This window comes from Erpetoichthys calabaricus, chromosome 11 (genome assembly GCF_900747795.2).
Source record: "Erpetoichthys calabaricus chromosome 11, fErpCal1.3, whole genome shotgun sequence".
Classification (NCBI taxonomy): domain Eukaryota; kingdom Metazoa; phylum Chordata; class Cladistia; order Polypteriformes; family Polypteridae; genus Erpetoichthys; species Erpetoichthys calabaricus.
The window spans coordinates 10,123,749-10,140,388 of NC_041404.2; positions in this window are offsets into that span (position 1 = coordinate 10,123,749).

Sequence of the window (16,640 nt, forward strand, 5' to 3'; positions counted from 1 at the left end):
GTGGTTAATTTCAGTGTATTTGATAAAGCCACGTCAGGGATGTGAATCTAAAAAATAAAGAGAAACCACACAGGAACAGTAGCACTGCTTTGACACTGGGTGCCGCCATATTGCAGAACCGAGCGGAGAACTTGCGTACGCCAGGGATTGAGCTGGTATGAAAATGTGCGTGGCTTTATGTCAAGTATAGTTTTTATACAGTACTGTGCAAAAGTTTTAGGCAGGTGTGAAAAAATGCTGTAAACAAAGAATGCTTTCAAAAATGGAAGTGTTAATCATTTATTTTCATCAATTAAGAAAATGCAGTGAATGAACAAAAGAGAAATCTAAATCAAATCAATATTTGGTATGACCACCCTTTGCCTTCAAAACAGCATCAATTCTTCTAGGTACACTTGCACACAGTTTTTGAAGGAACTCGGCTGGTAGGTTGTTCCAAACATCTTGGAGAACTAACCACAGATCTTCTGTGGATGTAGGCTTCCTCACATCCTTCTGTCTCTTCATGTAATCCCAGACACACTCAATGATGTTGAGATCAGGGCTCTGTGGGGGCCATACCATCACTTCCAGGACTTCTTGTTCTTCTTTACGCTGAAGATAGTTCTTAATGACTTTGGCTGTATGTTTGGGGTCGTTGTTCTGTTGCAGAATAAATTTGAGGCCAATCATACGCCTCCCTGATGGTATTCCATGATGGATAAGTATCTGCCTGTATTTCTCAGCATTGAGAACACCATTAATCCTGACCAAATCTCCAACTCCATTTGCAGAAATGCAGCCCCAAATGCTCAAGGAACCTCCACCATGCTTCACTGTTGCCTGCAGACACTCATTATTGTACCGCTCTCCAGCCCTTTGACGAACAAACTACCTTCTGCTACAGCCAAATATTTCAAATTTTGACTCATCAGTCCAGAGCACCTGCTGCCATTTTTCTGCACCCCAGTTCCTATGTTTTCGTGTATACTTGAGTCGCTTGGCCTTGTTTCCACGTCGGAGGTATGGCTTTTTGGCTGCAACTCTTCCATGAAGACCACTTCTGGTCAGACTTCTCCGGACAGTAGATGGGTGTACCTGGGTCCCACTGGTTTCTGCCAGTTCTGAGCTGATGGCACTGCTGGACATTTCGATTTCGAAGGGTGATAAGCTTTCCTTGGCCGACCACTGCGTCTACGATCCTCAACGTTGCCTGTTTCTTTGTGCTTCTTCAAAAGAGCTTGAACAGCACATCTTGAAACCCCAGTCTGCTTTGAAATCTTTGTCTGGAAGAGACCTTGCTGATGCAGTATAACTACCTTGTGTCTTGTTGCTGTGCTCAATCTTGCCATGACATGAAACTGTCTTTCACAACCTTACCTTGGTAGCAGAGTCTGGCTGTTCCTCACCCAGTTTTAAGCCTCCTACACAGCTGTTTCTGTTTCAGTTAATGACTGTGTTTCAACCTACGTGTGACATTGATGATCATTAGCACCTGTTTGGTATAATTGGTTTATCATACACCTGAATATAATCCTACAAAATCCCTGACTTTGTGCAAGTGTACCTATAAGAATTGATGCTGGGTTGAAGGCAAAAGGCAGTAACACCAAATATTGATTTGATTTAGATTTTTCTTTTGTTCGCTCACTTTGCATTTTGTAAATTGATAACAATATTCAATCATTATTTATATTTCTGAAAGCATTCTTTGTTTACAGCATTTTTTCACACCTGCCTAAAACTTTTGCACAGTACTGTACATCGTGATGTAAGCGTGGAAACGGGTGTACGTAACATTTTTGTGTGTATGCACCATTTATACATGAGGCCCCAGGAGAGTGTAAGGAACAGCAGGTCAAAACCTGATGTAAAATATTCTAAAATACTGCGACAAGCATGTTTTGCAGTAAGTCGGATCCTGCAGAGGACAACCAATTACATGTTAACCCTAATTCTATTTGGCTATTTGAGGTCATCATGTTCCTTGTTTTCTGTTCAGAAAATAATAATAAATAATTTTATTGATATAGCACCTTTCCCAAAATCAGCAATGACTTAGAAGTGTCTGATAAATTAAATGATTTACAAATTAAAATCCTTTCCTGGGGTAAATGAAAAAATAAAGTAAATAATGGATGTTGCTTTTTATTTTTGCTTTATAAACCAGTACCTTGGTGGAGTCAGTTATTCTTGCAATGTGTATTGCAATTGGAGGAGTGTATTCTTTTTAAACACTCCATTTTATTATTTGGGTTTGCTTTGTTTTGTGTAATACCTGCTTTTGCGGAGGCACACCTGTATCATAATTGATTCATTTAGTATCATATTTAGAGTGTTTAATAAAAGTTGAATGCTGCAATGTATAACAAATTGTGGCATATAAGCTAATGACAAAGAAGTTAGTAAAAATTGGTTTGTGACAGAAATCTTTATGGAATTTGCAGATCAACAATTTCCTTCATATGTAAAATGTATACCTCCAAAACTATTGATGTAGTGATGGGTGAAACTCAGTGTTTCATTTCCCAAATAAAGTGCAAAATAAATTGTGTTTTGTTTCCAATGAAGTTTGTGATGTTAGCACAAAAAGAAAGGCATTTAGTTTGTGTCAGAAAGCATTTTCATGCATTCATTCTGCATATGTTTTTACTGTCATTTGGTATATGAGTAAAAGGAAAGAAATCACCAAAAGTGTGCATATCTTCACCTAGGATAAGACATTTGCTAGGTGCACTCAGTTTAAGGTGACTTTATATGGAAAATATACAACATGTCGCACTTTTAAAAAATGCACTGCACTCCTCTGTGGTGTTGTGAATGAGAGGGATAAATACAATTGATTTTATCGGTTAAGTATAGTTTACATGCTTAACACAGTTGCAGAGAAGAATACAGAGGCACAGAAGTATGGATGAGGGTTTATGAAGTGATATCCTTTTTGCCTTATTGTTCTTTTAAAATCCCGAAAAAGTCTTTATCTTTAGTGAGTTTCATGTTTTTCAATTGCAAAATCTCCTGCGAAACAAACTTTAGTGTCACACTCACAAAAGTGTATGCAAATGGAAACTTGTCTGTTTTGTTGATTAATAGTTTGATGAAATTACTGTAAAAATAAAGCCTCCATTAGAGTTCTTGCTTGTAATGTAAAACATCCAGAATCTGACTTTAAATCCCCTTCTGGTTCCTAGAAATACTGAAGCTTGTGGAAAAGCAGCTTTAAAGGAGCCTGCATTTGTTGAAAAGGATTGGTTTCTAAAACACAGTAGGAGGGTAAATGCTGTGGTTGAACTATGCTTGAGTATTTGGTTTGAGTTCAAATTGGTTTTTAATGTGGAGTTTTCTCTAGATGCTGTGCTGTGCACCAATGAAACAGACATGCCATCAGGTTGGCTGGTGACAGTCAGATAGCTTGATATGTATGTACATTAACTCTGGGAAGTACATGCATTCTATTGTGAGTGTGTCTCTGCCACCTCTGTGACACAACATAGAAAGAGGCTGTTATGGATGAGCAAACTGATGGAAAATGAATTGTTGGAAGGATCACAGAGGTTTAAAATTAGGAGATCATTCCTATTGTTGCTTTTTTATATCAAACACAAGCAAAATTGTATAATATAAAAAGCGATTTAGAAAGAAAAAGACATAAGGTTATGCACATGGTAACACCACAATGCAATCCAAATTAACAAAGAAAGAAAGCACTTTCACGTGAATGTGGGTTTTGTCTTTTGCTATTTACTTATTTAAACAATACACCTAATTTAGCAAGTAGCAGGCTTTGTTTTTGTATTTATATACATTTTAATAATATTATATCTGGTTCAGAAACAAACAATTGTCTGAGCATTGAAAAACAGGCATAAACAGAAAATAATTACTTATATGAACAGGCTGTTAACATCACATGCTGCACGATTCACTTTCTTTAATGTAGGTCATACTTTTGATTGTCATCCAAAGGAGACGAGTAATGATTCATCACGTTGGAGCACTTAAAAGAGATTTTAGTTTGACTAAGATCAAAATGCTCTTTGTATCTACTGATATGCTCACTGGAAAGCCTATTTCTTTTTGAAATAGGAAATCAAAGGCAATAACTTGTGAACATTTATTGAAAAAAGTTTCATTTCCTGTTTGAAAGCTAGTAGTGGAAAATGAACATTGCAGCATACAATACATTCTAATCTCTAGGTAGTCATTTTAAAATAGCATTAGTCTAGCAATACATCATCGGCTGTAATATTTCAGTTATGAATTCCGTTTTATTCACAGGGAAGCATCTATACAGCCACTACTCTTGGTGGTACTTTAAGCTACAGAAGCAAAGCTTTTATTAATCTATTCTAAGGGTGACACCTACACAACTGAAGTAAAAAAAGGAAGCTCATCATCTAATGGAGAAATGATTGTGCAGTATATTGTGTTTGTTCTCTCTGCCTAGGGTATCATTCTTTTCTTTGCTTTTCAAAGGTAGATAGAGTACTTTCTCATTTTAAGGGTACTTCCATAAAACAAATAAGAAACTCCCTTGAAATGACTTTGCACATGGATTGCATGGAAAACATAAATGAAGCAAGGCTAAAATATATGTATAAAATGGAATTGTACAACAAAACAACACTTGCTTTTATATAAAATATGCATCTTCTGTATTGTATTAACCAATTGTTTTAATTCAGTGGAGAGCATTTTCGTTTAGATGTAGTAATGCCATTTCAGCCTTTTGTGGGGAACTTACATGCATTCCCAATGTCCATGTAATTTTTCCGAGGACAGTTTGTTTTCTTCACACTTTACACTGCTTTGTTTTTTGGAGTTCCTCTTCCACTAGATACATGGCTACATTCATTCATAGAACCCATACCAATTTGTTTTCCACACTTCCTTAAGCTAACAGCCTGGATTGGCTCTAGCTGTCCCAAACTGTATTATAATTGACTGAGCTGATGGATAAGCAGGCATTTCTTGTAACTCAAGAGTTTACAGAAACATTATGAGATAGACAAGGGGAATATGAGTTGACGTGAGTATATATTGTATGTAGATGTACACTGGCACAAATGTTAGAGAATATGGTGACAGCTAGAGGGTGCATAGGAAACCAAAAGATGTGAACACCATTTAATTGTTCTGTCTCAGAGGTGTTGAGTGCTTCTACTTTTGTATTTCTTTAAGCATTAACCCTGTTAATGTAGTGGGGTAAAGTTAATTTGTAATGAAATAAAGATATATAAGGCAACAGGACAATGAAAGTTTCTTGTTATTTACTTGAGTGAGATACAGTATGTTCTGTTTTTATTCACTAATTAATGCCTGGAGTGTCCATTAACACATATTTCTTCTTGGCTTCATGAAGCAAGCTGCCCCTACAGTATGTATTTCCACTCTCTCTTATATTCTCCAAAGATCACATTGCCAGAACAGGTAGTTCCTTCCTTAGCCAACTCTGAATGCATGGGCTTCATTCTTTCTTCATGGACCCTCCTGGGCACCGACCAAGTGTGTCTGCTCTTGGAACTGTGTCTTCAATCCACATATTTCATATACAAAGGCCAGTACTACAGGCAGAAACATGGGTGTGCCATGGATTCCCCAGTTTCACCTATTGTGACCAATCTGTATATGGAAGAAGTGGAAAATAGGGCGCTATTATCCTATCCTGGAACACCACCGAGCCATTAGTTCAAGTATGTGGACGACACCTGGGTGATAATCAAATCTCAGGAGGTACCACAATTCACTGACCACATCAACTCAGTGGACAAACACATCCAGTTCACCAGGGAGGACATGAAATGTGACAGACTAGCTTTCTTAGATTGTGAAATTTCCATCAGCAATGGGGGACATTTGAAAATTGATGTGTACCGTAAACCAACGCATACGGATCAGTATTTAAGGTTTCACTCTCACCATCCACTAGAGCACAAAATAGGTGTCATCAGGACTCTACATTACAGAGCAAACACCATACCCACAGACACAGCGGCCAGGGAAGCAGAAGAACATCATATCAAAAAGGCCCTGAGAAAATGTGGTTTATCCCAGCTGGACTTTTGTCAAAGCAGGGAAGACACCTAAAGAATGCCCTAAGCAATCCAGGAGAGAGGAAGGACAACCGCTGCCTAAGCAAAAACCTTTGGTGATCCCTTATGTGTCAGGAGTATCAGAACAGCTGTGACACATTTTTTCAAAACACCAGGGGCCTCATGCATAACACCGTGCGTAGAATTCGCACTACAACATGACGTAAGCACAAAAGCCGAAATGTGCTTATGCACAGAAAAATCCAGATGCAGGAATCTGTGCGTACGCAGACTTCCACATTCTTCCGCTACATAAATCCTGATCAGTGTGAAAAGCAACACTCGTGCACGCGCCTGCTGTCCCGCCCAACTCCTCCCAGAATTACACCTCTTTGAATATGCAAAGCAATATAAATAGCCCTTAAGCTCAGCCTTCTGCGAAAAGACAATGGGAAAAGCAAGGGGGAAAATATAAGAATTTCAGCGAATACCAAGTGGAGGCAAGGAAAAACGTAGTATTTGTTGGTTTAAACAGTGATATAATCAACAAAAGGAAGTTGATCGAGTGACAGAGTGTCGGAGAAACTCGAAAGCTCAAGTTCACAAAGTCACACAGTACCCAAAATAAAAAAGAAGTTGTCAGATATCAAAGTAGCCGTGAAAAGGCGAGTCGTAGCCCACCATCTGAGTGTCATATGAAAGTTTATTAGGGTACAGAGAAAAAAAACATAGGCACACAGTGGGGAAAAAAGCAGGAAATGTCAACTTTAATCTTGAAATTTCCACTTTAATCACATAGTTTATTTTCTCATTAAAGTAGAACATCATGAACTTCATCTTAAAATCGATTAATTTACTAGTTTCTCAAATCCCATCGTAACTAAAGTAGCATGTTAAATGCTTTGTTTTGTATGTGATCTTCTTTGTGCTCTGTGTGAATCACTACATGGTTCTTAAACCGGATTTCTCTTCCTCCGACAGGACACAGAATCCATTACATTTGTGAAATTACAGCTCTCTGAATAATTAAAATACTGAGATGTATATGTGCTATCTTTTTCATGATGATTGGAATGAAAGCATGTTATTAAACCTGGGGAACACAGTGGCGCAATGATTATACGCAACCTTCAATGAAATTATTGCAGCAGTACTGTCTCTTTCAAACGTACTAACCTCTAATTCCTGTCCTTACTTTTCTTTCTCCAAATACCCAATCGCCACACAATCAGCTCTGTAATAGACGTTAAGCCAACTGTAAGCATACAACGATGATTTTTCAAAACTTTTAAGGAACATTGAAATATCTTCATAGTACGTGTTTAATTCTATCCATCTATCCTTCCAGTGTTGCACCAGCCCACCAAGCATACAGCACGAGGTAGGAACAATCCGTGAACTAGCTAGCACTGCTGCACTGTGTCCTCACATGTTTAATTATTAACAATGCAGATTATTTAAATGAAGTTAAAGTTTTATCTGTATAATATAATCAACATATTTTGCTGCATTTCATCTTAAAAATGATATCGTCATCATATGTAAATACGCGCTTTATAAAGTGGTGCAGGTTGTGCAATATTATAACTGAAGTGCAAGTTTACAGTTAGGTAATTGTAATTATAAGTACAAACAGTTCTACAAGGAACACTTAATGGACTGATTGAGGGTGTTTAAAGTTCTTGGGATGAAACAGCATGCGCTTGATGCTGTATCCCGATAATTCTCTTTCCTATCAGCTGCTGCTGTGATTCCACACTCAGATACAGTGATATAAATACTCCGAGTGATGCAGTGAGAGTAATATGGAAAAAGATGATCCACTGTGGCAAACCCTAATGTGAGAGTAACAACGCTAAAGCAGTTATGGTATTTGGAATACTGTGGCTATTCCCTGGACCATTATATTGTTACAGGTTAATTACAATCAGATGCATTACACTAATAAACAATATGCTGTTAATTTCAATGTACTTATAAAGCTGTGTCAGGGATGTTGATCTGAAAAAGAAAGGATAACCACACAGGAACAGCAGCACTGCTTTGACGCTGGGTGCCGCCAGCCTGCAAAACCGAGTGGAGAACTTGCGTACGACAGGGTATGAGGTATCGTGGAAATGTGCGTGGCTTTACACCAAGTTTAGGTTTTATACATCGTGATTTGAACGTGGAAACAGGCTAACGCAACATTTCTGTGCGTACGCACCGTTTATACATTAGGCCCCAGGTCTCAGTGGCTTTCAAACCCCAAAACACGCTACGGCAAAAATTGGTCCACCCCAAGGACCGGGTGCCCCGGCACAGACAGAGTTATATAGTTTACACAGTTAAGTGCCAAGAGGATTGCCATGAATTATACATTGGGGAAACCAAACAACCACTGGCGAAGCGGATAGCACAACACAGAAGAGCTACCTCGTCAGGCCAGGACTCAGCAGTCTTTTTACACCTACAGGACAGTGGTCACTCTTTCAGTGATGAAGATATGCACATCCTGGACAGGGAGGAATGCTGGTTTGAGCGAGGAGTCAAGAAGGTCATTTACGTGAAAAAGGAACGACCATCTCTGAACGGAGGAGGGGGCCTAAGGGTACATCTTTCACCATCTTACAATGCTGTGATTGGTACTCATGACCATTGATCAATGGACAATTTGCATATCATTAATCACACAGCCCATTGTTAGTCAATGGTGCTAGTTTCATTCATTATACAAAGGTACTGTTTATAAGGTTGGAGAAACCTGCAGTCAACTGAGACTGAGGAAGTCACTTGGATGAGTGATGTAACATATCTCCCTGGAAAAGAACTATGTCCAGATGAATTGAATCAACTTTGTAGAATTTCCTTACCTGGATTATTGAGCATGCATCGAGACATCCTGGGTATGTGGGTTTGTTCCTGAGAGTGAAACAAACTCCAAGGCATTTAACGCTCTTCATATTCCCTTTTAAGAGTTTCCCTATACTCCTATTTCATGTCTCAAAAGGAAGAGAAGCGAACTGTGACAATATATGCTGTGAGTAATTGAGCACATTACTGTTAATTCAGTTACATAGAAAACACACTTTCTGACAGGTAGCAGTTCGACAAAGCAGGATCGGGTACATGTTTGTTCGATTCTCTTATCTCACGGTAATAGAAATTGCTTTCTGTTCATTCCCTGGTTGACTTTTCTGTTTTGCAGGCAGGTGTTGCCACTATACAGCTTGATAGAGCTTAGGAAGATGCCTTTAAATTCTTTTTAATTCTGAGGAACCCTCAACTGTAGTCAAACAACTGAAGCAGCTTTCACGTTTGCTGTATGTTTATAAAGGGCCCAGTGTCGTTTCTTCAAGTTCAAGAATAAAGTGCCTTCAAAAGGTCTTTTCTGGCTGTTTCTTCTGCAACTCTGAACCCTTAATGCAACAATTCTAAAAGAGAGAGGCCACTAAAATGTAAATTGCTTTTAACTACTAAATATGCAGCATATGAAAAGCAGCATTAATATTTGTTAACATTATTCATTTTTTATTTTATTTGAAATCAGTTACAAACTAAAGTGTGAATTCAATCCTCAGAAGACTATTGGCACAAACCTGTTTTTCTTCTCCCTTATGCTCTTTTTGAGTCTGTGTATGCTCAGAGCAGACTTCTATATGCTTTTTCTGGAATAGGCATACCCATTTTTCTGATGCCATCACCACAATAGAACTGAAACATCTTTACTAAATATGTTGCTCTAAGCATGGCTGTCCATCTCATATGTGTTATTCTTCGGTGTGTACTTTACTGGTTCTAAACTTGAAACCAGATTTTGTAACCACAATGTTGAAGTCTTCATTTGAGTTCGGTTTCACCTTTCCTATCTGTGGTAGTAAGGAAAAAGTGGAATGTGTTTGAAGCTGCCTGCCTGTTAAACTAGGACATCCTGACTTTATTTGTACCAGAACACTATATATTACAAAATGAGATCATATTTAACATTTAACTTTGTGCTTTGTTCTGCGATAACAGTTTGCGTTTCAGAAGTCTTATTCTGTAAACTAAATACAGGCAGTCCCCGGGTTACGTACGAGATAGGGACTCTAGGTTTGTACTTAAGTTGAATTTGTATGTAAGTCGGAACAGGTACATTACTTTAATAAATGTTATTGTTGACCAACTGTAACCAAGTGCTCTGCAAATGAACGATGGAGTTTCACCTCTTTCTGACCTTTTTATTATTTCTACTTTATTTTCAATGGTGATGGTTTTTCTCTTCTTTACTGTAGCACCAGCACTTGCATCAGATTTGTGTTTCAGAGACATTCTTGAAGGGTGAAGACAAAAGGTTAAGATGAGCTCTTCTGTACAGCACTGTACATGCTATCACAGCAGATTAGGCACCAGTCGTCAACACGTCTGATGTATAGGGTGGTCCAGATCTAATTATGCAATTTTCATTACGCTATAACTTATTCAGTTTATTACATAGAAAATCACCCGAAAAATCCTGGACCATCGAGAAGTGTGCAAACTGACGATACGAAGAATCGTCTTCGCGCCAAACTGGAATCGTCCCTGCATAAATCAAAGTCATCCAGACGATCTGGATCTGCAGAATTAGATCTGGACCACCCTGTACTAACAAGAGACAACTTCCTGCTATGTGCATAACAGTACAAGCAGGCTTGCTATTGAGAATGAATGGGGGCAGCGAGGGGCAGTTCATCACCAGCCCACAATACAGTCACCTCCACTACAGTATGCTGCCTGCAGTGTCCCACCGCACCACCGCCCCCATTCAACATGCAGCCATCCGAGGCACACTACAATGCTACCCCCAGCCTCCCCGTTCACCCTCAATGGCCTCTGTTCAGCCACAACAGGGTCACCACTTGCAGCGGGGGGCGGGCAGTGAAACCGCTTGCTGCCGGGAACTGCCCGACGGACACTACACTGTGTGAGCAGCGAAATCAACCCCCTCCAGCCTCCGTCCAGCCACTACTTGCAGCGTCCCCGGGCCGAAGATGACGGAGCGGCAGTTACTGAGGCGCATGCGTTGCAGCTGCGGCCCCGTTCGTATGTTGTAGGTCAGGTGTCCGTTACCTGGGGCTACCTGTATTTAGATAAGACTTTTAGTGATAAACTATTTTGGGACCATTGGATGTTATCTAATGTCAGAGGAGTATTGATAGAATGCACCATTTGTCTGAGTATTCATTGGTGGGATTGAAATGTTTACTAGCTGCTGTATGTAAATGAACCAAAATGATAATGGGAGTTGTTCTCTTAAGACTAAACAGACATGCTATGGAGAGCCTTGCTGCCTCAACCAGTTGGTGTAAATAAAGGATATTCTTGGATTTCTCTTATAGCGATGATGCAAGACTTTTCATTTACTAAGTATTTTCTGCAACAATGACCTTAGTTTCCAACTTAACTGATATCTCCTACTTTTAAAGTGCTGATTTTCATATGTGGAAATGTCAGAGGTAATTTAATGTGAAAAGTACAATCAAATACCAAGAACCTTCTCTATTCCAGTGTATTTGTGTGTATGTGTCTGCTCCCTGACAGTTTGGGTTCAATGTGTTCAAGACTGATGATGTATGAACTGAATACCAAGCAGGACACAAAGAAGTTGATCAAGAAAATCTTTAGAGAAAGTAAATCCAATTGAACTGAACATGGCACGCAATTAATTAAACCAGGCATTGCAAATCTCAGACTCAAGCCATATGTTTCCTGGCTGTCACAGTAGATTGAAAATTACTAGGGTTTTGCCCTATTGCCATGTCTCCTCAATATCGTGGCAGAGATATTACTCTAAGGATTTATTGTGAAGCATCTGGGATAAATTCCACCTCAGAGGCAGATGAATTTCAGGGCTAAATGCTATAGGCAATACATAGTTGTTCTACAGTTTCAAGCTGTTTTCATGATATAGTTGACTGACATGTTCTTTACAAGTTGGTCAAGAATTCAGCCTTTTAGCTGGCACAGAAAAAAATCCAAGGTGTTAGTGTTGGACCCTGATATCTTCTGGGCTGCAGTCCAAGGCATCCAGCCTGAACAGATGGCAGTATTCCCTTATCTAATGTTGCTTATAAGCAGCACTGTAAGGGTCAACAAAAGTCATCCATGAAGCTTTCCACAGCCTTATTGTAAAAATTGGTCTAGTGATAGGAGTAAGTCAAGGATTTGTCTTATGAAGATGGGTGAGTAACTGGTTGTGTCAAAGTGTGGCAAAAAGGGTTCAAACTGAACTTTCCAGATAAGGAAGGAAGAAGGAAGCTGTCTCTGCAAAGAAATAAAGGTTGTCTATATTATTTGAGAGCTTTATGAATATACGTACAGTACACAGGCACTTTTTACATTTGGAGAAAGTGACACGTTGCACAGAATCATAGTGACTAAGTGATGAGGAATAAACAATCAACTTTGGGATTTAAATTCCAACGCTTTAGGCTCTAGACCACACTGAATGAACACCAAGTGATTAAATATACCATTAGCTTTTTCATGGAGGAAGATAGGATATTGTTCAAAAAGAAAGCAAAGGTAGAGAGAGACTTAAGCATTATATAATTAACTGGAGACAACCCCTATATTAGAATATATCCTGACAAGAGAGACGAATACTTGACTTGACTGGACTCAACGCAATAAATGGTAGTTTTCTTGGCTCTCGCAAATGGAGTATCTTTTCTAGCACCTCCAAATGATAACAAATTTCATAACACATTTTCTGTTGTGAGCATAATTCTAGACACAGGTGAGGTATGTGTATTCAACCTGTGCAATCCTGGCATATTACAACAGTCTCAATCTTTGCTAATCCAATTTAGGTTTACTTGGGGCAGAGTTATTCTTGAAACATAAGGCACAATGCAGAAACTAATGATGGTTAGGGTTCCACTCCATAGCAGGGTTGATTCTCACACACACCAAAATGGCTAGTTTACAATTGCCAATTAGTCTATCGGGCACATTTCTGTGCATAAATGCTGAGTGCCTGTAGAAAACTATAAAAGTCAGAGGAGGGCAACTCAAGTCACATGACCTGACTCGAGTCAGACTTGATTCTTAACGATTTGTATTTGTAACTTGCTTAACAATATTTTAAAAAAAGGCTTAATCTGTTTTAGACTTGCGTTTTGAAGACTTGCAACCCGACTTAAATGTAAGATAAAGGAATTAGGTCTCTTATGTTACATCGCCACAGATATTATTTCTCAAATTGCATTCCTTTAATTTACCTTCTGTTGATATAATTTTCACAGTCCATACCTGCATAAGTCCTCAAGGCAAAAGTAATTAAGGAATCAGCACCAAGGATTATAAGTTTTGGCTACTCTCAATTATCTACAGACTACACTGCAAAAAGGTCAAAAATCACAGACTCGACAACAATATCTTTAGACTTTATTTGTCACTGCAAAATTCATAGACGGTAACAGATACTAGGAAGCTGGCCCCAAATACAGTAATTGAAGTGTTAAAGTTTCAACTAATGTACAACTTCAGCTTGTCAACACCATGGTTCCACTGACCTCGTTTTGTGTTGCTTCTCTCTAATCCTGATCCATGCTCCTCTGTGCAAATTGGAGTCACCCCCTGTTTACATGAAATGTGAGCGCAACAAACAGCTCAATTGTTTCTCCCATCTTTGTGAATTGACAATCCAAGTGAGGATCTGAGAGGAAGCTATTTTGAAATGAGAGTAGATTATGTAGCTGCGTTAATATGAAGTTTTATAACCTTTCAAAATGTATTTTCTTTAAATACAGCATGTTTTAGATGCAGTGTACATAGATGAAACTCGAAAAATGATAGTACTAACACTAGCAACTTTAAAGTAAACCAATCATTTATTCATGATATATACCTATCACTGTTATTTCTTACTAAGAATAGTTTTCTCTGAGAATGTTGTAACGGCCGACCCCTTTTCCCAGACCGGCCTCTACACTACCAAGACTATTGCCTTGGCTAACCTGACAACTCTCAAGACAATAACAAGCTGTACTCCTTATAGATTGTCCTTGTTTTCCCCGACACGATGAAATAACAAACAAATAGTAGACAGAAATGTAAAATCAAATGCGGATATATTGTAAGTGATTATTATATATACACACATGAGGACAGACGAATACTTAATAATATGTAAGTACACACAAACCACCACTTTCCCAATGACACCCGTGAATATTTATATATATTTATTATATACAGTACATGAGTGCACAGATATTCAACAATAATACTATTTACAAAGACCCTCCCTTGCCCCTAAACAATAAACAAATTATCACAGGACATAAACAGCAAATGAAATGTATATAATAAGTGAGTCCCAAAGCTGTAAAAGTCTGGCGGATGTTGACGACTGGCAGATATGATACCTTGCTTTCTCCCGACAATACAAAAATGACCTCACTGTATATGTCCTCAGCAATGGTTGGTGTGAATCCTAACCCTGGGGCTTCTCTGCACAGGTTGCTGTAAATGTGGATCCGTATATTGAGAAAAGCAAGTAATGGAATGGCACAATAAATGGGATGATGGGTGGAAATGACTGTAAATAATGGCTCCTTCCTTCTCATGATCTTTGTTCTCTTTTTCTCTCTCTCTCTCTTTCTCCTCACTACTCTTTCCTTTATGCTTCTCTAGTTTAAATAATGACAGTCCCAGATGTAATTTGTGGAAAACAACAGGTAATTTCCATCCTGGGGTGTGGTCTCCCTTCATCATCCTTCCCCTTTTAGCTTACAGGGACTACATTTACTTATATACACATATAGCAGAGCAAATGGGACGATGAAAACAAAATGCACTCAGCACAGACAAAAAACAAATACTTCTTATTATGTAGCTACTCTACAATGTCTATTCTCAGCTTATATGTTAGTATGCATCAGACATCACCATCATTACATTAATTGCAGATAGTGGTGAAAGTGTAAGCACTTGACTTGATTTGTTTGATCAAATCCAGCAACTCGACTTGCTCCAATGTAATCATCACAACTCAAGATCTTAAACTTGAAAGTCAGAACTCGAAGCTCAATTGAAGAAACATGCATATCTACAACAAAGATAGGGGAAGAATGTGCACACTCCACACAGACCCGAAACTAGATGCCAGTTCAAACCTAGGATGCTGGATCTTTGAGGCTGCAGCACTTACTACTGTGCCCTTTCACTGCCCAATCCTAAAATAAGCCTCTATCATTTACTGTAGGAAAATTGCAATCAAGTTGTCATAGAGTATCACTTCACATGAGCTGTAGCATTTCACAAAGTATTACAATACTTTTTTGGTAAGATTTCAGTTGATATCATGTACTATGGAATTATTTTCATGTGAAAACATACAGTATTCTGTTGTTGGCTTTGTCTTCATCAATCATGTACCTCTATAACACTTTACAATATAAATCTACATATACACAAGTGAGCCACTGATAAACCCACTGATGATTTTCTAGTTGAATGATTTTGTCTTCCTGCTTCCCACTGCATATGTTTCTATTTACATTGTCAAAATAAATTATTTGTTTTTTTACATCAGAGCTGCCACCCACATAAAACAACAGTGCTTTCTGTGTACTGCTTCACTTTCATATTAGATACTGTTATATTCAAAAATATTTTTTAAAATAGAATTAAATAATACATCAGTGCAATTATCTGTAAGTAGAACTGAATTTTCTCCAATTTCTGTTGGAGCTAAACATTCTTTTTCAAGATAATGATAGGAGAAATGGGCGTTTTAAAAATGTAACCAACATGTACATAGAAAGACACCCCAGTGCACTTTCTCAATTAATTTATTACTGTTATTATTATTAATATGTATGTGTTTAGTACATATATTTATCCATGGCAATTTACAAGGTTGCTTTGAACTATGGCAAGTTTCACAGTACAGTAAATTATAGTGTACATTAGGGAGTCAAACAAATTATGACAGTCTAATTGGAAAATGAATGCTGAAATAAAAGTAAATTATAAGCACTAATGTTATACTACACAGTGAGAAATTAACAAACAGTTTAATTTGTGACATTAATGATTTTGATTTCAAAGTAGGCTTTTTAGGTTTATCATATTTTTGTTCCTATTACATGTACTTGTGTTTAGTGATTATAAAGACTATTTTTATAAAAAGATGTTTATTGCAGAATTGTCAGAAAGAAATTTACATTACACAACCAAACCTCAGCATAGTAACATGCTTTACAAGTGCTAGTTTAGCATACAGTTATTTGCATTCAATTTTCACAATTTAAGTATCAGCAGATTGCTTGACTTGCTAGAATCCAGAGAATAAGCCAATGGTGGGGACTGAACTGATAACGTTATGGATATAGTCAACATACTTCGTTACTAGAATACAATGCTATGGGTTATAGTAAATGTACTTAGTTACTAGGACACACTGATTTCAGATATTGCAAGGGAATGATTTCCATAGTTCTTGATTATACAATTCTGCACAAAAGCCCTGTTAAGTATTACATTTATTTAACCAAAATTAGAATGAATATTTTGGGATAGTGATTGCAATGAAATTAAATTAATTGCTCAGTGTTTGTCTGATTATGTGGTGATGGATTAACAGCCATATAGTTTAGATTTCACACCTTGGTCACACGA